The sequence below is a fragment of the Phasianus colchicus genome, chromosome 4 (assembly GCF_987193195.1).
Source record: "Phasianus colchicus chromosome 4, bPhaCol1.hap1.1, whole genome shotgun sequence".
Lineage (NCBI taxonomy): Eukaryota > Metazoa > Chordata > Aves > Galliformes > Phasianidae > Phasianus > Phasianus colchicus.
In genome coordinates this window covers 40,874,821-40,897,581 of record NC_143439.1, presented here as the reverse complement: position 1 = coordinate 40,897,581, position 22,761 = coordinate 40,874,821, and the positions used below count along the sequence as shown (strand labels likewise).

General features: G+C 38.6%; 1 long non-coding RNA gene across 2 annotated transcripts in view; it reads left to right on the top strand.

Annotated features, from left to right (window-relative positions):
- LOC116239119 (uncharacterized) overlaps positions 1–22,761 on the top strand; it is a 328,962-nt gene that overhangs the window by 205,678 nt on the left and 100,523 nt on the right. For both annotated transcript variants that reach the window (XR_016466097.1, XR_016466098.1), the window contains exon 6: positions 1,249–1,384. This is a non-coding gene — a long non-coding RNA (uncharacterized LOC116239119). The remainder of the gene's footprint in view (positions 1–1,248; positions 1,385–22,761) is intronic.

Genomic DNA, 22,761 nt, shown 5'->3' with positions numbered 1-22,761 from the left:
CCCAGTCTGCACTGTGAAGGGCAGGGGATCCTCTGGCTTCACCTGTGTTTGTTAGAAATTTTTTTACTATATGTTTGTTAGAAATGCCTGAAATAAAGCCTTCACAGGTGCTTGGGAGAATTCTGTGGTGACCAGAGCCCTCCACCCAAGAGCTCCCATAGAAATAGAAGGGTTTTGAGATCTACTCTGAGGCAAATGTGTTGCTACGTACCTCTGATATGTGACTCAGTAGATCATAGGCCCAGGGGTGACTTCACTGTAAAGCCAGCTTCATTGTTTGTGATGGGGACGAAAGAGTTTTGAGACGACAGATCTTTATCAAATGGCTAAGAAAAGCTGTTTCTCACAGCAGGTGCCCTAGGACCTGAAATGTTTGTGTAAGTCCAGTCTGAACTGGAAGCTGAAAGGAAGGAGTAGGCAGCAATTCATGGAAAGCAACTCTTGCTTCTGTGTGTTCTGGGCTATCTCATTTCTGAGGGAGATCATACCCTCTTGGATAGCAAGTAATTGTCTATCATCTTCCTGTTGGTGTTTACTGAGCTTACTACTAACTGCTCCTGTGCCAAAACATTTTGTAGTATCTTGCGGGACTGAGTGAGGGCTAGTTGTTCCTGCTAGAGCATCAGATACTGCTTGTACCTACCTGGATAATGTGATAAGATAATCTTCAATAAGCTTCTAAAATGCTATTACCTGCGTACTACCACATTATCTGTGATGGTATTGTCATCAAATGCTGTTGATCAGTTGCCATCTTCAGTTACTGAATTTCTAGCTGATTCTATTGGAGCCATTCTGCTTTCTAACAATTTTCTCATTTTTTTTAAATATTTTTATCATGCTTGTGTTATTTGGAATAACATTTCATTCTCTTCTGGCTGTTCTTTAAAGATAAAGGAGTATCTTACGGTAAATTATGAAATGTTTGTTATTCACCTCAGCTCCCAGAATAGCTCCAGAAATGTCATTTTTTTCTCTTAGGATGGATATGCTGTAACAGTAACTGTTTGCATTTATATAGTGCTTTTCATACCAGAAACATTTAGCCAACTTTCACTAAATTTGTGTATTCGTTGTAGCCATAGAAGTTATGCTGCAATATTCTTGTCAAATGTCCTGCTGAAATCAGTTCAGTGTTACACAATCACGAGAGTCAGATCTAATTACAATTTTTGGAGATCCTGGTATCAAAATGCATTCAGCTGCCCTGTGAAGCAAGTACTGAATTTATCTACTCTTCTCTTGCAGTTGAAGTAACGGAGTTGCTGCATGTCTAAGGAATGAATCTTGGTTCAAACAGTGTCTGTAGCAGAACTGGGACCAGAGTTCTTTATCTTTACTCTTCAGACTCTACAGACTGCTATGTCCACTCGACTTTGTTTGGGTAAGTCATTTAGCAGAATATGCATTTACTTAATCTGATCTCTGTATTTTGCTTGTGTTCAGAGGATAAGATTTTGGTGTCATTCTGCTGGTAGAATGACTGATGCTGCACAGGTCTTGGCTTCATTAGGACAAGGAATGTTGGTGAATGCATAAGTGGTCCTTTGTAATTATTAGTGAACTTGTTAAATTCCCAGCAGACTAGGAGGAGTCCATCAGGCAATTACATGGTTGGACAAGTTCATGAATTCTGTGTTAGACACCCAGAAGAAAACAATTCTTCTGATGGAGCTGTTCTGATCTAGAATGTAGTTAAACATTGTTGGCTTTGTAATGATGAGAAGAGATATGGAAAACCTTGTACAGTGTGCATTACTGGTTTTGACTGGCATGTGTTAGTTTTCAGTAGGAAGGAACTGCTATGGGTGGCTAACACAGAAGAAAAGTGCTTATCTTATGTCTAGTCTTTGATTCGAGGCAGATAGTATTATCTGTTCTTATCTATTCCCACATCTCCATTGTTATGAAACTTCTTTCTGAAGTTTTTTTTTTTTTTCTAAAACAACTTGTTTTATGCAGGAAGTACCATTTGATATAGATAATTCAATGTAGATAAAATACAAACTCAACTTTTTTTGGTAATGATTCCTTTTTTTATGATAATGAGCTTAACTATGCAGTATGCTGTAGCATGCAATATCTTTTTTTATACATTTAATATCTTTGCTATTTGAAATCTCAGAGAAAAGGTGTGTATATCTTCACTAACAATGGCTGTAATTTGGATTTTGTGGTCCACCCTGATTTACTCTTTTTCTTTATTTGCTGTGGTTTAATGCTGAAGAGTCTAGTCAGTCTTACCAAAAACCATACTGTTCCAAGGTAGGTTGTTGACCCTCTGAAAGTAGTACTGTTACTACAGCACTATATATCTCCTTCCTTTTTAAGGTGTTGATATTAGAAGACTTGAATTAGTCTGGCAAATAAGCACAGAGCCTAGAGAATTTGCAAGAAAAAATGCTACGTGCTTTGTTAGGAGCCTTACTTTTTGGTATTTAAGGTGCCATGGAAGTTTTGAGTTCCCTTAATGAGAAAGGGCTAAGATATTGATTGAGGTAACTATGAAGGATAAAATGCATGCAACACATAACCAGAGTGGGCTGGAAAACTCAGACATCTGTCCAATTGTTTAAATCACCAATGTTCTAAGGAAGCCAGTAGCATCAAAGTAGTTGCTTATTTCTTTCAGATGAAAGGAGACTTCTATCTGAAACGTGTCATGAGTATCTACTGACTGGTTGCTGCCATTCTGACTGTTTTTGTATGGTTTAGAAGTAAATGTTGGAAAAACTGTGCAACTTGGTACTGAAGGAGGTTTGTTCCTATAGCAATTAAGGATTTCAGTTAGGAACAGTGTAGAAATATGTTCTGCTGCTGACTATGTGGTACCTATTATCTAGGAAAGGAAAGGTGCTAGCCATTTAGGTTTTCTTTCTGGAATGCTTCCCTAAAGTCAAACTTCTTGGTAAGGAAGGCATTGCATGGACTGTCAAGAGTGACATTACTTATCTCCTCTAGGAAGGGGATCAGCCTGAGCAGCAGCAACTGTATTAGCAGGGCCATAAGTCTGCTGTAAAGCAATTTCACTGGTGCCATCTCACTCCACTGAAGGAACTGAAATAAGGACTCTTTGAAGAAGTGTTGAACTTGCAAAAAAGTTTCCCAGATTGTTAGTGTTTGCCAACAAATCTGTCTTGTTTTTGTAATTTAGTAACAGCTGCTGTCTTCATTATCGCTTCTCTTATTGCAGGCCTTTATCTGAGTGATACTGCATAACAATTTGCTCTACAGCTCTCAAGAATATCTGTGTAAAGCAGAGCTCCGGATGCTAGTGGTCCATGTCAAATTTAAAACAGAAATAGCACTTTTAATTAAAGTAGACTTACAAGAATTGTGGTACATATTAAATATCTACTAAAGGCATATTTTCTGTTCAAGATAAATCACAGTTCTCTTGCCTGTGTTTGAAATATTCTGATAGAGGGTGCTGGTGCTTTATTTTAACATCTAAAAATGGGTCAGCTTCACTTGCCTTTGTTTTTAAGTCTCACTGGATTTTTTTGTTGATAATAAACCCTTAGGAAAAGGCTGGATTTTGTCCTTGTTTTGTAATGAAGTGAGTTAGAATCAAATCCCACAACAACTTTAAAAAAAAAAAAAAAAAAAAAAGATGTTTGGTTGCTTTTTTTAGGGAGCAAAGTTACGGCTCAGTTTTTCTGTTAGGAAATGAAATGGTAGTAAATGTCACAGTTTGTGATTGGATGCATCAGCAAATAAAAAAAAAAAAAGAGAGAAGCAGGGGTATATAGAACACGAAAACACACTGGTCTTAATGTACTTGGCCTGTTGTCTGGGAAGGCATAAGGGAAACACAGAATAGCCCTGTGGAAATACCTAGCCTGATCTTTTTCTTTTATTTTGGAGAAAGATGGAAAATTTCTTCCCTGCTGCTTGTGTTTTGACCACTTCTTTTCTATTATCTTCTCCAGGCAGAATTTGTTTTGGGTGCAAGGTCTGTGCTGACCATGAATGTAAGGGAACCACTGAGGTGACCAAATTCATTAGGATTTTTTTGTCTCTTTCTTCTTGAAGAGATTAGACAGATGCTGCAGTTGGTAGTAGGATCATGATTCTTTCTCATCCCAGTTCTTTCCTCCTGTCAATTTCCTTGCATAATTTCCTAAGATAGCATAACATCAGAGTTCCTATGTCTCTTTATTACTAGAGAAGTAAGAATTTTATGATAGACATAATGTAGGTGACTATTGTGACCAACAGCAAGATAAGAAGTGATAAAGCTTTCTTGAGCTTGGATTAGGTCTGTGGATTGAACTCCCGCAGGAGCTGGGACCAATGCAAACCAAGGCACCTTCTGCGCTAGGTGAAAAGTGCATATATTCGACCTTGTCTTTCCTAAGAAAATATATAGCAGTCTGTCTAATAAAACAAAACACTCCACTGCACATGATTTTGCCCCTGGGGAGGGGATGAAGACACCAGCACGTGACAGATGTTAGTCATATCACTTCATGCACTGCTGGAAAGCACTTGAGTATTGCAGTGATGAGTGTGGATATAAGAACCTGAATAGAAGAGAATGAAATAGCAATTGACTGGTGTTTTCTTTTCCCATTATCCTGGGGCCTAAAATATGGATAGCCCATGAAAGTACATTTCCTGAGAAGAAATACAAACCATCTACAAACAACATGATGAAACCATTTTCTATTCCACTCTCAGGACTGACTGTTTGCTCATCACTGTCCCTGCTGCAATGAGTTGTGGCATAGATGCACTCACTGGGAAGTGTGATTATGAGGGTAACGCATCTCCCATCAACTTGTATCAGCTTGCTGATATGCCCCACTAGAATACATGCAAAGCTAGTTTATTTTCACACCTGAATCCCTTGAGGCCATCAGAGTCTGCATCTAGATCACAATGCAAATTAGGATATTAAGACTTAGGACTCTGAGTGCAAGGACTTCTGCTACACTGCAAGCCTCTCTGTTGCCAGAGAAAATTTTTTATTAGCTGCCGGTGGCACTGTCTTGCGTCTTTGTTCTAATAGATTAGTGAGGAAGAAAACAAACATACAAACGGTTGTGTTGCTATTTTGCTTCCTTTTGCCTCCTTAATCTTCAGCATCACTATGAAAACTGTAGTTTTATCTTGGAGCTGGTGACAGGTGAATAATGTATCTGGCTTGGTTGCAGCGTCCATGAAAAGGTAAAATTTATGGCATCTTATTCAAAATGAAAACTACAAACAATGTAGTTTCAGAGTGATTTGAAATGATTTGTTTGTAACTTAGTTCAGCGGTTGTTTCCAATCCAACTTAACAGGAAACTACAAAATGCTGTAACATTTTGCACTGTGGGTCAGGTTTTTCTCCTCTGTAATCAGATCAGCTGCTTCTACTGTCTGTAATGTCAAAGATCTGGAATGGATACTTTGGCTTATCACTGGTGGTTAGGCAGTTCTGAAGGGAACTCAATTTCCTCTGCCAAATGAAGTGATAAAAAGTAATAATGGGCTTTGGATACAAAGACTAGTTCTGTGATAATTCATAATTTGTATCAGTTGCTACAAATAGTCCTGAACTGAAAAAATCTGTGTGTTCCATGCCTGTTTGATACTCTTTTGAAAATGGTTTGGATGTAGATGCCACCTCTAATTGTTTGGATTTCTGCATACTACTGTTATCCCATTTTAGACAGCCTTAGTTTCTACTCTTTCTGTTCTGTTTAGTACAATAGTATGCTATACTTTCAGTAGATATTTTTAAAAAGAAAGAGGTTATACTAGTTTCTGTCCTGCTCCAAATAAACATTTATTGTGAGTAAACATCTCTTGTAGCTAGTGATTAAAGAAAGCTACAGCCTGGGCTGCAAAATATCCTGAAATTAGAAAAGTAAACCCTATTTTCAGAAAGACTTAGCAGGCACAGTAAGCTACAGAAACCATTGGCATAAATTTTACGTTGAAAATCAGTTTTCTTTGGTATGTCTTAATAGGATAGGGAACCTCAGGAAATTTAAGATGCTCAGTACGTGTCATTCAGATGGTCTCCCAAAAGCTAAATAAATTGCTCGAGTAGGAACCATGTTTGGAATAACAAAACTACAATTTCCTCTCTTCCCCCCCCCCCCCCCCATCTGTCTGCCAAAGAAAAATGCGCCCCCAAATCAACCAAAGCCAACCTATTTCAGCATTAGGATTTGTGAGAGTATTCTCTAAGTCCTTTCATTAGTCCCTTCACCTCCTGGGTGAGGTACTGGAACAGGCTGCCCAGGGAGGTTGTGGATGCCCCGTCCCTGGAGGTGTGAAACTTGGAAATTCTAGGAAGATCTTCCACATTGGTGTAGGCTTTCTAGCAAATGGTAGTGAAGCTCGTCCTATGCAAAACTCTCTTGCCAAAGCAAGAAGGAAAGATAGCTATTTGCTCCTGGTTTTGATGTAAATTTTGGATACAGAAAAGATTGGATTAATGTCTTGAAAAGACATAGTAACATACAAAATAGATGAACATGAAATCATAATGAAGTTTGTTTCAGTCTGTGAGTGGTTCCAGGCTTGAATTTGGCTCACTAGATTTGACAGAAGAAACAGATCTCCTATCTTGACCCTCCTTCTGTACCCAGGTGCAGGGCAACAGTCTACAAACGTAATATTTTTAAGGCAAATACTTGTATGTTTGTCTCAGGGATTAAAAGACCAGAATTACATGACTCCACAGAAACTTTGTTAAAAAAGTGGTCTAGCACTGGAATATATTGAAATATTGCATCTGCTTCCACTGTCGTCTGTGGAGCCAACAGAACGCATTCTCTTAGGTGGCAGGTATATCTCAGCTGTTTCAACAATGCATATTTGTAGCTGAAACAAGAGGATTTGCTGCTGTTGGACTGGAGTCTCCATTGTGTGAGCCCTGCCAAAAATACACTAAGCACATTAAATATCTGAGCAGATGCATCCTGGAAACTCTGCTGCTGGTGTCAATTGGGAATCTTATTTCTTACCTTATGAAATCTAGACAATTTATTTTCTGTCTCTGAGAAATGTTGGATCTCCCTGAGATTCGGCTGCCAAATTACTGCGTTTCTGAAGATTCTTTCTTTTCCTTTATCAGTTTAACTTCATGACAGTGCTATTTCACAAACTAATGATACAGTTCTGCCTTCCCTTTTCTTCTGTTTATATCTCTGTCAAGCACTCTTACTCTCTCTGCTTGAGTACCTCTTCTGTCCCAGCTTTTCCCTCATTAATGTTTTGTCCTGTCCCATTATGTATTTCTCACCCTTTGCACTTCTCAAACCATTATTACTCACTTCAAAGACATTACTGAGTCCTGAGAAATGTATAGCAGAGGGAATTTTATAGAAAAGAAGGGGGAAGTAGGACTGCTGGCTGGCTTTTTTATTATTATTATTAACAAACACCCTTTGGTAATGAAGACTTCAAGGGGGCTTCATTAGGGTTTAAGAAAAAAACAACATGAAAGTTAATTACCTGGAGCCAAGAATCTGTGTTTTCCCTTCAGCAGTCCAGTACTATGCTTTAAAGGCAATCAATGGAGAGTTGTCTGGCAAACATTCAATCTTTCCTTGAAATGTTCAGTGTAATTAGAGCCTCTCATGTCTGACATGAGAAGACAAATGGTTTGTGTACTGTTAGTAGTTGAATACTATACTGTGTCTTCAACATTTATCATACAAATATTACCAATATTTGTTGAAATATCCTAAACTGAGAAATGAGAACTTATTACTGAGCTAATTGCTTGCTAATGAATGGCTGTTGCTCATGGGGAAACTATTTTTTTCCCTGTGTTTTCTTTAAGACCATCAGTATTTGCAATGCAAATACAAACCAACTCAGAAGCTTTCTGCAAAAAGAGCAATCTATCCCATGATTGAGGCCTAATTTTTGTTTATGAGAGGGGCTACAAGCCAGAGGAAAAAAGGAAAAAAGAATAAAATGTAGTTTAATTGATGGGAGAAAAACAGATTTCATTGGTCTTGCAGAATTTTCTGTCTGATGTTTACAGGAAAATGATTTAGTTCTTTTTTTCTTCTCTTATCTTGTTGATACTTTAAAGAAATTATACCTTGTTGTGCTGCTCTTGCCTAAAAATTGTAAGTCGTAAAGTGATTATTGTAATGTAAGAACGTGCTGTAGCCTGCATCTGGTAAGGATACTGGCAGATGCGAATATACGCATGGGATGGAGATGTGGAAGAGTTGATTTGACTTTAGGAAACAATAATATTTAATCATTTTTGGAGAGACTCTGTAGTGATAGTTCTTGTCACTGCAGACCTTTGAAAAACAATAAAGAAATTTAGCTCAAACAGCCAGAGTTAATCATTGAATAGGAAAATAAGTGGATGAATAAGTCTGTTCTTTTTGCTTTGTCGCCTTCAAAGCACTCACTATTTTGTATCATTGTCATTACTTGATGTGTGTGGGGAATTATAAAAATGATTTTAATGTATGAGGCTGACCTGAGCCAGTTGTAGACAAAGTACTTAACTGTATATAAAGGAGGATACTTAGTTGACCAGGAAGAGTTTGGATGAGTTGCTAAACATGCAAATTGCAATTCAGCTGTGTTCTTCCAAAGATGTGGGGGAATCGTATTAAAAAGGTGCAGGTTTCACTGAAGCTGAAGGGTCTGACCTAGAATATTCAGCTTCATTGTGATATTTCATTCTAGAAAGCATTGAACAGGGAATAACAGGTAGATACGTTCTTTTGTTAGTACATTAGATCAAGCAGTTTAGAACACAAGACTTGATATTTTTAGTTTGAAGCGTGCACTCTACTTTGTGGTTTACCTTCTACAATGCTGTCTTGTGTGCTAGACTTCACTGATGGTGTGCAGTACCTAATGGAATAGCACAACATGTGCTCGTTGCCTGCATTAAGGAAAAAGTATGTCTATTTCTGTGCATTGCTGCTAATGAACTAATCAGCATAGTGATTCTTATAATAATACACGTATTACTGTCATTTGCTTTGTGTTTCTTTTTGGAGCACATCTATGACATGTTCTGTTCTCAGTTCAGAATAAGTGTGACCCATCTAACTGGACAGATGTGTGTCCTGTACATCATATCCTGTGTGCCAGGCAGCATTCAGAGCAAGCAAAGATTTAGCTCTGCTGTATTGATGTGGCCTTTTGGCTGGTTCCCTGGTCACAGTAAGTTCTCTTTTCATGTGGCGTTTTACGTAGGTTGTTCCAAAAGTAATGCCTCCCATTTATTTCCATGGAAACTACAGCAGATACAAAGAACACAATAAAACTCTGGTAGAGCAAATTTTCAGCTACAAAACACTCTTTCAGCACAGTCACCACCATTAGCTATGCATTTTTATCAGCAATGGACAAGAGCCTGCTTGTAGCTCTCATCAAAATTTGCACCAGAGAGGTGACCCACTGTCACTGATGAAACACACAACCCACAGTTTCACTGTGCTCACATCCACTCTTTACTCTTCAAAAACATTCAGCAAGCATTGATGAATGTCAGTGGGTGCAGTTTTTTTCTGCACGGAGGAATTCAGTGACACACCTTTGCTTCATACACACTTCCAAGTCAGGCACCATTTTGTCAGACTGCCCTTTTGCTTCTTTCTGTCACATGGCAACAAAATGCAAGGGAATATTGGTGGGAAAGTTCACCCTCTACTATCATATCACCAGTACCCAGCTCTGATGTTGTGAGCCAAAGTAATAATAAAATATGAGGCATTACTTTCATGCAGCCCTTGTAAGTAAATGTGCTTTGCTCCTTTTCTTATTCTGCTCTGTGTTCTGTTGCTATATGCTTTCCCTGTCTTCTCTCTGAGTGTTGTCCTTTGTGTGTGGTGTTCCTTGATAGAAACATCTTTTGTTTGCTGCCGTTTTTGTTGTTGTTGTTCTGTTTTTAAAACTAAGTCTTTTCTATTTTACTCTCCAGGGTTTTGCTTGCTTGTTTTCTTTCCTGTTTGGCTAGCCTGTATTGACTTTCTTGGACATTAAAGACACTTTGAGCAGTCTGAGAAACATATTCAGAGCTCTTAAGTTCCTAAATGATGTCGACAACTTTCTTTTCTGCACTCAGACAAGCCCTATTCCCTGTGGAGTCTGAAAGCGTAGGACTGCCTTCTTTTTACTTGTTGTTGCTACGTCTTGCAAGTTTGATAATATGAATGCAGAGCAATCCATGCATGACCATAAGGCAAAGCCTTGACAGATCAGTATGCAAGGGATACACAAAGTAATTGCTACTGATTGAAGCCACTTCACAAGAGCCTTGCTAGGAGGCTGAAAAGTGCTCAGACTCCAGTCAGGGTCTTTAGTCAGCTCTGCATATTTTTGAAGATATGTTGATGGCCAAGGGGAAGTTATGTGTACCTTCCACAGCATAACCCAGCTGAGGTCTGTTTTGCCTTTCTGGGCCTTCTCAGCAAATCTGATTGAGAAAGTCCAAAGCAGAGACAATGTATTGATCAAAGAGAGAGAAACAGTGATAGAACTGGCAATAGAGCACAATAATCCTTTACTTGCAGCTTTACAGCTAGCCTAATAAGACTGCCACTTCTCTCACTACTGACTTGTCCTTTGCTGTATCTTGATGCCTTGGTAGTAACTCAGGGTAGCTTATATGTATCTGGAGTGTGAATTTTAAAATAGCTATTGAGACAGAATCCAGCAAATAGGCCAAAGGAAAACATAGATTCACAGATTCTGGTTGTGGGCATTCTAATCAGGAAGGACTAAGAATGACCTTGTATTCGAGGGGATAAAAATTATACCCTTTGTAGGAAAACAGCCTAAGAATTTTCATTTTACAGAGAGCAGCAGGCATGATTGGCTTTGGTATAACATGAAACCCCCACTCTGGGAGATGGGTTTGGATTTCTCAAGGCTTTCTCCATGTAGTGGAGGAACCTGCCAGAATACAAATATACTGTATGTTGTGCCTAGATTGCTTGAGAAAGTCTGACAAATGGAATCCTTTGGTAGCAAAACACAGGCTGTTTGTAGCAGCTCTCTTCCCATTCTGGCTGGTATCTAACATAGGCAAGACAATTGCTGGGGTCATACCAGTTAAATAAGCGTGTAAGCATGTTTTACAGAAGAAAAAACACTAGCAAGTTGCACATAAACATCTTGAATGCTTCAAACTGATTTTTGTAGTCTGGTTGCCAGTAAGATTTTCAGATACTGATGCTATTAAAAGGTATAGTTATGACCCTTATTTGTTTTCAAAGCTTCATGAATTATATATAGCCACCTTGTTCTTCTTCACATTCTACTCTGTTCTGTGTATTTTAATTATCTGGAATGTTTTCTCAGTCTTTGCCTTAAAAATTAGATTGTTGTATTGAATGATGCCTGGTCTGTGCAGTAAGTACTTCAGCTATAGCTTGTGCCTGGATTTGTGGCAGTAATTCCATGTATTCTCTTTTGCTTTTTATCTTGCCTTCTTGGACAATTACCATCAATTGATAAAGAGTAGGAAAGCTCAAAGTGACCTGCCCTGATACTTTCCTTGTGCCAAAGAAAAGAGTACGTGTAAAATGATTTCTGCAGTTTCAAGCAGGAGCTAACGCTTGTGCAAGAAATGTATCATTGGACTTTTTTCCTTGAGTGCCTGCTTGACGAATTTCTTCTAAGAACATTGATTTTATAAGATGTGGCTGTAACTTGGAAAGAACAACATTGGAGTTCTGAATGCTTTGTTCAGTAGTAAACCTTCGAAAGCTTTATAAAATGATGTGGAAAACTCCAGTCAGGAGAGCCTATGTGAAATATCAGTATCACAAATTCTTTAAAAAGACAGTGACCAAAACTCATTTGTAATTGAAATACTGCAGTATGACGTTTAATGACAGTGACATATGAACAAATGCATGTCGGGGGACTGATGTATGCTCTAAGTTCTTCCAGTTATACATTTGATCTAATCTAAATCCATTTGTAAAGATTTTTAAAGAAGTATTTTCATAGCAGCTAACATCTGCTATGCTGTTTCACTGGGAGTTAATGAAAAGGCAATTGATGTCCTGTGCAAAATGATGACCGGTAAACACAAGTGAATGTGCTGAGCATGGTGTCATTTGTCTTGAAGTCTGAAGTAAGTAACACTGCTTTCTGAGTTACGTGGAAGGCAATGGAGCATGAGGGAGGAGTGTTGTTCTGAAGTGGATCTCTAGTCTCTTACCTCACTTAGGGAAAGGCTAAAACTAAGATTTTTTGGCAGTGCCTTTATGTTATGTCATTGTTTTCATGTTAACTATGATGGATGTTTGTGTTCAAAATCTGATGAATGCTCATATCCTTTCTAGTCCTGTCAAATGAAAACAGTGGGCTTAGGAGGTTTCATAAGTATTACCAAAGCAACATAGTAGATCATGTTTTTGTAGCAGTTCTTGTGTTGCTGGATATGCCTCATTCCCAATGTGTCCAACTTGTCCAAATGTTTTCTTCTGTACACTGAACTCTGCTGAACTCTGGTGTGATTTTTGAACTGTGAAAAGTCTGTCATTTTGAAGTTCGTGGACTGGTTCGGGTAACTGATGCTACCTTACACTGTTGTCGGTGTCTTTAAAACTTTCATAGCATCTTACAAAACAAATTTACCTGCAAGAGAAATCTGAAGACATTGGCAGCAAAGATAACTGGTAGGTGGCTTAGAATAGCCAGAATCAGTCAGATTTTGTTTGTTTGTCTGTACATGAATAAAGGTTGATTATCCTATGATCTCTATATTTTGATAGACTTTTAAAAAAGACTTGACATGCACTAGAGTTCAGCATCAGTTGCAACTCATGCTTCATATTGTCCTTGAGATCATGTTATTAAGAGACCTGCTGCATAGGTATATCTTAAAATTTGTCCTATTTTCTTGATAAACAGGACTTCCAGAATATTAGCATTTAATTTGGAGTTTTCCCTGATATGGCCTCCAAATCAATAAAGGGCCTATCAATTCTTGAACAAATACTGATATGCAAACAGCTGTGATTTTTTTTTTTGTCTGTGGGAGTTGGACTTCACTTAGACTTCATTTCCTTTTAAATAACCTACTCAAAAGTAAGGTATGCTGTCCATGTAAACTGTGACATTAAAAGGTCAAGTCTTCCACCAGCCCTAAGAGGTATGTTAATGTCTTTTACATAATACTTACTCCGCATCGGTTTCCAAACCTTTACTTAAGGCAAAGTGAAGCCTTTCTGTCATACATAGACCTGTAGAATGGCTTAGATTAAAGGGACCTTAAAGATCATCTAGTTCCAGCCTCCCTGCCATGGGCAGAGTTTCTACCCACTAGATCAGGCTGTGCCCAGGACCCCATCCAGCCTACCTGGCTTTGATTACCTCTAGGAGCATCCACAGATTCTCTGGAAAACCTGTTCCTATGCCTCGCCACCCTCTGAGTAAAGAATATTCTCCTAATATCTAATCTAAATCTCCCCTCATCTAACTTAAAATGGCTTCTTCTTGTCTTATCATCTTTCTGTGTGAAAATTAGCCTCCAATGCTACATTTGCAGGGACAGATTTTGTTTCGTGTGAAGTTAGGAAAAATGATTGGAATTGCAAATATCAGTTAAGCCCCCTAAAGCTGTAATGAATACGTTTGCACCCCATACGAAATTTGACTAGTGGACCTTTCCTCTTATGGACACTTAGTTCAGGTGGCCAAAAGGACTCTGTCATTCTGGGTGATGTCAGAAATAGTGTAGTAAGCAGGACTAGGGAGGTCGTTGTCCCTCTGTACTTGACACTGCTTAGGCTACACCTTGAGTACTGTGTTCAGTTCTGGGTCCCTCACTGTAAGTAAGATACTGAGGCCCTGGAGCTTGTCCATAGACAGGCTGTAAGCTGGTGAAGTGTCTAGAGCACAGGTATTATGGAGATTGGCTGAGGGAGCTGGCATTGTTTAATCTGGAGAATAGGAGACCCAAGGGAGACCTTATTGCTTTTTTCAACTACCTGAAAAAGGAGAGCGTGGGATGATGAGGATTGGCCTCTTCTGTCAGGTGGCCAAAGACGGGATAAGACAGGTAATGGCAGCAGGGGAGTTTGGCATTGGAAAAGACTGCCAGGAGAGAAGTGGTATAACTTTCCCTGGAGGTGTTAAAGAAATGGGTAGATGTGGAACTTTAGATCATGGTTTAGTGGGCATGGCAATGATGGGTTGATGGTTGTATTTGATCTTAAAGGTCTTTTCCAATCTTGATTCTGTGATTCTATGATTTACTGACACAGATGTTCATTCTGTATAATCTCCAGGACTGTGTGCTTGAAAATTCTTGGGAAAAACTTCATCTGAATAAGCTTGTCTGTCTAGCTTCAGTTAATGATTATTTCTGTTTCTAAATATGGTGCTTCTGACTGTTTCTTATGTTAGCTCTGAGAACCTGGAGAGGAACAGCTAAGAGACATAATTGAAATGTTTATCTACGATATGTCTTTGTTTAGATTAACTAGCCTTTTGCACGTAATGCACCACAAATAAATAACAATACTTCATGGACATTCTTATCCCTCTCTCTGTCATTCCTCCCTCATCACAAAGAAAAGTTCCCAGCCTGTGTATCTTGAAATATCCCTTGTGGTGCCTTTGTAAGCAACGTCTTAAAGGTTACTCCTAGAGCCTGGCTAAATGTTACCGGCTCTCTAGGGAGAGCAACGAAATACTAATATGGAACTAAAAATCTTTTAAACCTTATAAATCAGGTAAATCCTTTGATAATAAGAAATACTTTGTCTCTAATATTTCATGTTATACTTTAAAGTGCACATGTTCGCCTATGCCTTACAAGGAAAATTAAACACTAACGTCCTCTCATTAATATTATAAGCCTTTTGGGATCATCAAGTTTCAGGAAAAAATGTTTACATCAGTCTGTGGAAGAATCTTCAACATTTCTGGGTATGAATGGCTCAGGAGGATGTTGTAAAAGAGTGCTTCTTAGGCTTGTTGGTTTGTACAAGGAACAGGTGAAATTTTGGAATCTTAAACAGATAGCTATGTTTACAAACTTATATTTAGAACTTGGAGTTGTAGAGACAAACCTGTGACAGCAGACAGTATTGCTAGCCTAGTCTTGAGGGGTGATCTGCATCACCTGGGTGGGTATTTTCCTAAGGATAGTTTGAAAGATGAAGGAATTAAGGCCACTTGAGCTTCACTCTAGGTGGTGCTGACTTGAGTACCATAGCTCAGCAGTTTTCTTTTTGTCTGGGATGTTGTCATGGTTTTTTCAGGTTTGACTCTGTCTCAGGATCTCTCTCTCTCCTATCTTATTTGATTTATTAGTCTCAATTTCAACTAGATTGTATTATATTGTGTTATCTTGCATTCCGATATCATAGTTAGTAAAATAAGTTTTTCTCCATAGATCGTTGCCACAGCTTTTTTTTTTCCTTCCTTGAGCCCAGCTCCCATCTCCCTATCCCTTTTCCCTTTCTCTTCCCATTTTGTGGGACTGGGGTGGTCCAGGGGCCTGCAGCCCCCCTGTCACAGGCATAGATTAATCTAGTTAATTCCATGACAGATATATATTGCAGGACCCTTTGAACAAACTGTATATTGCATTATAAATCCTGCAGTTACTTGTACTTCTCTTACATCTGTTTTACAAATGTTTTAAATTTATGTAGGATTTTCAAGGAACCTGTGTGTAACAGTGGAGGGACCAGCACAATGGGAAGATGTTACAAAAGAAAGAGAGAAATGCTCGCCTCTCTCCGAGTATCTAGGCTCACAGAAGTAACTCCACAGAGGAGGGATCTCCAATGAGAGATCCTTCCTTGTTGGCATTCAGCCCTTAAATAAGGTCTAAGAGGGGGGGTGGAGCCAGGTTCCATCCCTTCCAGTTGCACAGGTGAATTGCCTTCCCCTGTCCTCTCAGGGCTTGACTAGTGGTTCAGGCCATGACTCAGCAGTTCCCATACACTGTGCATGTTCTGTGCTCTTGCATGTCCTTTCCGATTAAAGTTGCTTTGAGTGGTGCTACCTCATGAAAACCTTCTTTTCCTTAATGGCTTTTTTTTACTTGCTAATCAGATGAACTTCATTTACAACATCATAGCTATACGTAGAACTGGTTATCAGTAAACATAGCAGTGATTTTTGAGGATGTAAGTACTAGTGTTACGTTTCTGGGTATGAAACATTGATGCTGTGATGGCATTTAGTCATCTAAATGCCTGTACATGTGTTTTAGTTCAACATGATTGCAAAGTTGCTCCTCTAACAGTGGAACAAAATTTCAAGGGAAGGCCCAAATGCAATGCAAATGCTAACATTAAAATTAGCTAATTAGATTGCTTATCTTCAAATTGATTTTTCAATATGTCTGTGGTTAATCCTTATAATTTTGTTGCCACAGTGGGGAAAATCATCTCATGACTTTCCACCTGTATAAGTAGGAACTTCTGGCTTCAGAAAACTATGAATCGTGTCTTTGTGAATTGGGAGAGAGATCCTAACACAAGCCTAGGTTATCAGGGTTAAGAAAAAGATCCAGGAATGTATTTGTCTAGAGACTTTGACAGCTCTCTTGTGTGTTGTTGGTTTTTTTGCATTTATACATATACACCTCAGTGAATATATGAGTGTGCTCTGAATTTTTATCAATCTGGTTAATCAGTGTAATTAGCTGAAATCCTTGAACAGCTACATCAGATGATTTCCCTTCAGAGCTAAACACCATTTATCTGTAGAGCCTCATTTCTGATCTTTTCTCATGAGGAAGACATAAAATTTGGGGGAAAATAATGAGATTTGTGAATATCAGCTCATGATCTGGATGATGAGTAGAGGCTGTACTGTGAACAGAGCATTTTAGAATGCAGTTGGATGGGACTATGAGGAAACATAATTCTGTGCTATTGTAGGCCCTTTTGAGAGTCCAAACCCTAAATGCTACCTGGGGCAGAACTCTGAGGTGTGGTTGCTCCTGCAATGGTCTCTCACTTGATTATAATTAGTAATTGTATCAGATTGACTGTGTTAGCTTCTCAGTCCCTAGGTAAAAATTTCAGGAGACCTGAGCTGCCCTGTCAGGATTGTGTGATTTGAGGGCCAGCATCAATTTGCTCAGTGAAGATCAGCAGAGCATTTCCCTCTTATCCCTTTCCCTCCTTTCCCAGTTGCCTACCACAGTGGCAGAATGACTTGCCTTGCTTTTAGAAGTGCATTTTTAGGAGAGAACATTTCATGTCATCTATGAAGGACTACGAAGACAAAAGCTGAGATAATGGTCAAAGGGTTCTCTGTACCTCCTAGCATCTTTCTCCTGCCAGCTCAGAATATGTCGGATTCTCTCTTCCTTTTATCCCAGAAAGATGCTCTCCTGAAAAATTCCTGTGTGGAAAAATAACCACTGAGTGTAGCAGATAAAAACTAATAACTGCAGTATGAGAATGATCTTCTGGGTATGTTGTGACACAACTACATTTTATTGAATAGGCACTGTGATTGCTGGCACTGTTGGGTAGATGTGACATCAGCTGACCCTCAGGAGGCAGAAGAGTATTCAGTGCTTAAATATCATAGTCATTGTCCCTTCATATGCTGGCTAATTTTCATAGAGCCTGGCAGTGTTTGCTGTGGCCTTGTGGTTTTTCAGTCAGCTGTCTCTGCTTTGCACATATTCTCCTGGAGCATGTCTGGCATGCACAAATCTGTTTTCTGATGTGAAAAGCATATTTTACCAACACTCCACATGAAGGAGTCTGTTATGCATGAGCCCATTTGTTTGAAAATAAGGTAGATGGGTAGGAAAAAACATTTGTGCCATTTGTGTTTGTATGCTGTCCTCAGAATCAGGTTTGGATTTTTCACCATATGGAAGATCTTGCCTAGAGTTCAAATTGAATTGAACTGAAATGCAGTAAAAATGTAAATGGAAGCAGTTACAGCCATGAGAAGCATAAAGTGAAGCCTGCTAAGCAAAATGAATTTCAAAAACTGAGTGCCAAGTTCATCTCTTAAAAAACAAACAAAAAAAACCCCAACAGAATACCTTCTGATTCCACTTAAGAGTTCTCATGTACATTGCAGTGATAAAACAAATTAATTAAACAAGGTGAGCTGTGCTAGACTTGCAGATTTTAACATGAGAGAGTAAAACAAGTGAGGTTATTTTCCCCATCTTTATTCAAGTCTTTCTTTTCCCCCCTTCAAGAATGGCCTCTCTATACTTGTCTCTAGTCACATTTCCCCTGCTAATATTTTAAATATGGTTGAATGCACAAAAGGAAAATTATTTGATGTAGGCTTTGAAATGCAGTGCATGCTTTCATTGCAAATATATTACCATTAAGTCTACAATGGCTTTTATCTAGAAAGTGTCTCTTTGAAGAGTCTATCATATAGAAGTAGATTATGCAATTGTTTATATATTGGATTTAAAAATGCATCTCACATAAAAAGAAGTTCTTATATGCTGATTTTTGTTTTCCTTGGCTTGATAGGGAATATTATAAATGCCTATAAGTATCAAATGGGCGGGAGTCAAGTGGATGGAACCAGGCTCTTGTCAATGATTCTCAGAGATAAACTAAGCAGCAGCGGGCACACACCAGGACATATGAAGTTCCATATGAACGTGAGGAAAAACTTTAAGGGTTTGCAGCACACTGGAACTAGTTGCCCAGTCTGACTGCGGAGACATATTCAGAACCAGCTTGTACACTTTCCTGTGTAACCTTCTCAAGGGAATCTGCTTTAGCAGGAGGGTTGAACTAGTTGATCCTCAGGGGTCCCTTCCAACTCCTATGGTTTTGTGGTTCTATGGCATGCATATATGATACCTGCATTTGACCAAATTCTGTACAGAACACTACATAAGTAATCTGGGGTAACAATCTTTTTTTTTTCTTTTGTTACTGTAGTTCTAGAAGATAATTCCCACTTATTTCAAAAGTCAAACTATGATTGAAACTCTTGCTGAAATTCTTAGGATTTCCACTTTTTTGTCCTGAGTTAACTTTTTAATTACTGTTTATCTTTTTTTCCTGGTGCTTGCCTTGCAGTAGCATAATGTTCAACTTTTTTGCAGAAAGCAACACAATCTGAACCAAATCAATACCAGGTTGTGAATCATTACAGGGGAAAGGAGGGAAGACAGGGTAGAGTTAAATTAAAAGTACAATAAGGATTTTTTTTTTTTAATCAAAGGCAACATTATTTTTTTTAGATTCCCATATCTCCAAGATAGTTTGACAGTTTGTATCAAGGCATAGATGTAGTGATACTCTGCAGTTCTGCATTCTGCATTTTAGTGCTCAGAAGTGAAGTGATTTTTCTGGTCACTGCAGGGAACTGGCAACACTCTGAGGCAAAACTCTGAGGCAGAAAGCTTTAACTACCTCAGCTGCAGATCAGGTCATCTTTGTCCAGATCATTGAGCAAAACTTACTTGGAATTACTTGAGAGAAATTTAAGTACCTGTTCAAAATAGTTTCTTGTGTCCAAATCTTGTCTTTTAATCAGGAGATTTTAGTGTTTTCTTCCCCCCCACTCCCCCATTCAAATATAGATAACTTTATTAAATTCTTAATAGTATTCTGATTTGCCAGTAATCCTGAGCCTGTCAACAGCCAGTAATTCTTTACCAACTGGTTTTCATGGGGTAGAGATGAGAGTTTGTGATCGGTTATAAAAATTGAAGTTATAATTTCTGATAAAGATCAGAACCATACAGAATTCGAGGGAATGTTGCTTATGTCTCCAAAGCTGTTTGAACACTGTGATTTAGTCTCCAATTCTCATAGGGATGACAGAAGACAAGTGTTTTATGTTGTTGTAGTTTGGTTTTTAGCATGAAATGCTGAAGTAGATGAGGTTATGGACCTATGCTTTTTCTTCTGGTGCAGAGAGTAGGGATTAGGCTTAGAAATACATTAGAGTGATTGGTCAGGATGATTTTGCACATCTGGTAATGGAAGCAATGTTGGAGTTGATGTGAAAAGAGGGGGAAAAAACTGCAACTTGAGATAAATGGGCAACTCACAATTAGTCTAATCACAGGTCCTGAGGTATGAAGCCTTACCCTCTCCTAACAATCACTGCAACAGCAATATTTGGAATAGGGGAAGAGGGGAGGGGGGAAGGTTCGTGTTTTGAACTTGAGGTTTCAGGCCTGCCACTGCATTTCGTATTTTCTGTAAATCTGGCAATGAAGGTACATCAGTTTCAGTCTTGTATAGCATCCAGCAGTGTTCCTGTTGAGCAGTAAGAGTGGCAAGGAGAATAATTCTCTCTAGCATATTATAGATCACCTTACAGGAGAAGGAAAAAACCCCAAAGTTTTAGTAAGATTTGTTATATTCATTTTGCCATGCTTTGATAATCAAGTGCAAATACAGTAACTGTACAGTTGACACTAGTTTCTGTGCAAATATGGCTTCTGGGCATTAAAAAAAAACAAAACAACAGAAACAGACAAAAAAAGATCAAGCTCTCTTTTTTATTGAATGCTAAAATAATTGTCTAAGAATGTCTCTGACACTTTAAATGGACATTAACACAATCTTTTTTTATATCAAGCATTAAAAATAAACAGTTCCAATGATTATGAGGCTTTCTTCATAGTCAAGATGCATGCTAGCTATGGTACGGAAGCACAGTGAACAAAGAAATTCTGTTTGGCTTGATGTCAAAAACTGAGATGTTTCTACATCTATTGTCCATTATTCCACAGCTGTTGGATTTTAGATTTTTCCTTTGAGGTTTTAAATGATAGACCTGAAAGAAACAATTGCTCTTTTTTATTTTTGATAAATTGTGTAGTTAGATATAGATAAAAATTTGGTGAATCTCTTGATGGCTACTCCAAGGTTTTTCATTTTAAAAAAAAAAAACAACAACCTGATTTGAGTGAAAAATACAATATAGCTATAATATTATTATTGTTGTTATGACAAGGCCTCATTCTTTACAATGAAGTGTTCTGTTATCTGTGCTATCAAAGGAACTTGACATATTCTACAAATGTGCATACATTAGCAGAATAGGATTAGGGATACCACATGATGCTTTAAAAGAGAGATAAAGTTTAACAAAGAATTATTCCATGGAGTGTGGATGAGTAAGAGGCAGTAAAATCCCCACTGTCTCCTTTATTTGTAATTGGTAGGGATGTTTACAGAATGACCTAATCTGAAAAATGCATTTATTCCCAACAAAAATTATCCATCATCTGCAAATGCTTAGAGTATTTTCTGGCAAATCTCTGCTCTGAGCTGGTGACTGGGTTTTGGCTTCTCAGTTTTCTCTGCTTCTGCTCATTGAGCAGTGATGTGCTGCTCAGGTACACTCTGAAATTTCCAAATCTGCCTAAGCAGAAGAGGCCAGTAGCTGTGTCCATTAGTCACTGGAGGAAACATTAATTTTCTGTGCCTTCCTCTCAGGGCTCTGTTTAGGGTCTCTGAATCACAGGGGTTGTGACACAATGTTGATACACTAGGCTATGGCTTATGGGGAAGGTAATCTGTCTTACTCTGACCTATGCCCTTTGTATTTGGAAAGACAGCGTGGAGAGTTCAGTACACCCTCCTCCTCCTTTCCTATTGTTAGTTTGTGTGGCACTGGGCCTGGATTATGTGTCATGAGTGTCCTCAGATAAAACATACAACATTTTCTTGAATGCATTCCCATGTGCAATCAGTCTGTCATCTCTGTGATCTTCTTGAAACTTCTGTCTACAGTAGAACTACTGCAATTGGCAGAGGTAAAGGCTTTAGACAGCTTCACCCTTGTTCGTCTACAGAAGTCTGGGGAAACCAGAGAATGTGCTGTGTGAGTGCTCTGTGCCAGTGTGAGAACTTTCTCCAATAAACGTGCTCATAAATGTGATGTGTTTTTTATCTAAACCCATCTCTTCTACAGAAAAATGATGGAAAAGACCAAAAGACTATCACTTCAATAATGACCTTTATTTTAGGCAGGCAGCCTGCTGATTAGTGCCCATGGCTCTAGTAACTGCAGGCACAGAAGACAGTGTTTGGAGGTGAGAATAGTGAAATGTGCATCTTCCTTCCTTGCCTGCAGGACGCTGTGCCAGCTGAAATATCTGGTTGTCCAACTTAGCTCTAGGGTAGAGTAGAAAACTAAGCCTAAATTTCATGGCTGTTTAAGGTGAATATTCAGCTTCTGTGAGGGGGAAAAAGTAAGAGAGAATAAACCTTAGAATCCTACTGTTTTGTTCAGGCCTCATACTGAATTTATGAGAGGGAACAAGCTGGTGGTGTCTAGGATAATATCATATTCTTAATGGTTCAGAGCATCAAACTTCTTTCAGACTTTACTTTTGGGGAGAGAAATAACACATTGCTTTATTTCGCTCTTATGTCTACAGAAGAGAAAAGGAAAAACTTTATTTGGTCACTCTTAAAACTCTAGTGCTCTTCTTCTGCAAGCATGACACTTCTTTACTTAGTAACTTTTCCTGCCTGGAGCTGAGCTGTCCTAGAGCTGGGAGAAGCACTCAGATATTCTGAAGTTACCTCTACAATGCTTTTGTTTTCAGAGCTATAGCAAGCACTTTGAGCACTGCTTCTGATCTGAGCAATGTTGTCTTTTCTAGTCCCAATTACTGCCATATTTATTACATAAGACCTCATCTTTCAGTTGCCAGGTAAAATCCCCAAGACAAATAACAATTTATTGGTGGAAGGGCTTTCTAGTCCACATGCAAAAATACTGTTTGTTTTTCCTTTGTTGGGGATGAATTGATACTCCTTTAAGTACAGATGACAAGCCAAATGATGTTTCTGCATGGAATCCATACCATGCCTTCTCTCTCTC